Source organism: Nicotiana attenuata, unplaced genomic scaffold (genome assembly GCF_001879085.1).
Source record: "Nicotiana attenuata strain UT unplaced genomic scaffold, NIATTr2, whole genome shotgun sequence".
Taxonomy (NCBI): domain Eukaryota; kingdom Viridiplantae; phylum Streptophyta; class Magnoliopsida; order Solanales; family Solanaceae; genus Nicotiana; species Nicotiana attenuata.
This window is the reverse complement of record NW_017674393.1, coordinates 73,516-75,345: the sequence shown is the minus strand read 5'-3', so window position 1 is coordinate 75,345 and position 1,830 is coordinate 73,516.

Genomic DNA, 1,830 nt, shown 5'->3' with positions numbered 1-1,830 from the left:
TAAGTAAACCCTAGTTAAGAATAGTGTTAATTTTTTTTTTTTTAATTTTTGCTTTCTTTTATGTTTTCTTTCATTGTAATTGCTTCTTGTGGACTTGTGTGATACTTAAATGGGTAGGTCTTCATTGTGCTTCAATTGTGGGGGTTGTTTAGATGATTTGGAAGCCTAGAAATAATTTTTTGTGATGTAGTTTGGCAGAAGGCCCTCTTGGCTGAAAATTTGGGGCTTATTGTACTATTTTGAGGCGTTTTGTGCCTAACCTAGGATGAATGATGGTGTTGTATTGGGTGAATGATGGTGTTGTATTAGGTTGTGATGGTGTTGTATTGGGTGAATGATGGTGTTGTATTGGGTGAATGATTGTGNTTGGAGGAGTTAGGACAGCGGCAAAGGTGCTAGAGGCTGGATTCTTCTGGCCAACATTGTTTAAAGATGCGCACCTATGGGTGAAGGGCTGCAATGAATGTCAGAGGACCAGGAACATTTCCCGACGCCACGAGATGCCCATGAACCCAATTCAAGAGGTGGAGGTGTTTGACGTCTGGGGGATTGACTTCATGGGTCCCTTCGTCAGCTCCTATGGCAATAAGTACATACTTGTTGCTGTAGACTATGTGTCCAAATGGGTGGAAGCTTCTGCATTACCCACCAACGATGCAAAGGTGGTAGTGGGATTTTTGAAGAAGAACATATTCACCCGCTTCGGGACACCACGAGCAATTATCAGTGATGGAGGCACTCACTTCTGCAACAGAGCCTTTGAAAAGTTGCTTACTAAGTATGATGTGCGTCATAAGGTAGCTACTCCTTACCACCCGCAGACTAGTGGACAGGTTGAAGTGTCCAATAGAGAAATCAAGAGTGTGTTAACCAAAACTGTGAACGCCACAAGAACTGATTGGGCGAGAAAGCTAGATGATGCACTCTGGGCTTACAGAACTGCCTTCAAAACTCCAATTGGTATGTCACCATACAAGTTGGTGTTTGGGAAGGCCTGCCACCTGCCAGTGGAACTTGAACATAAAGCGTGGTGGGCATTGAAGCAGCTAAACTTAGACATGGAAGATGCGGGCACAACAAGAATCACTGAACTGCATGAGCTCGAGGAGTTCAGATATCTTGCTTTCGAGAGCACAAAGTTGTACAAGGAGAGAATGAAGAGGCTGCACGACCAGAACATTGTTGAGAGAAATTTCAAACCCGGGGACATGGTATTGCTATACAACTCAAGACTCCGTCTGTTCCCAGGTAAACTTAAGTCACGATGATCTGGACCATTTCGAGTAGTTGAAGTTTTCCCTTCAGGAGCTGTTGAGATTGCCACTGAGAATGACTCTCGTACATTTAGAGTCAATGGTCAGCGATTGAAACTGTATGTGGGCATGAGCGGGCCAAAGGAAGTGTCTGAGTTACATCTGACTGAACCACAGAGGTCGAGCGAGCCGTAATTGCGCTCATCTGAGTCGTGCCGCGACGTTAAATCAGGCGCTGCGTGGGAGGCAACCCACGAAATTGTTGTAAGTGTAACACATTATATATAAAAAAAATACGCAAAATCAGAATAGGGCCCAGACCGCGGTTCCACCGCAATCGCGGTCAAACCGCGGTGGGAACCCATCTCTGAATCTTATCTACCGCGGTTCAACCGCGACCGCGGCAGAACCGCGGCAAACCCAGACGGGCCCAGGTATAAAAAAAAATTTTTTTTTTTTGCTATTATTCCCCCCGTTTTTTCTAAATAACATAAACCCTCCCCCACCCCAACCCTTATTTCCATATCTGCAGCTAACACCCCAACCCACCGACTCCTCTCTCTTTTTTCTTTCTTCT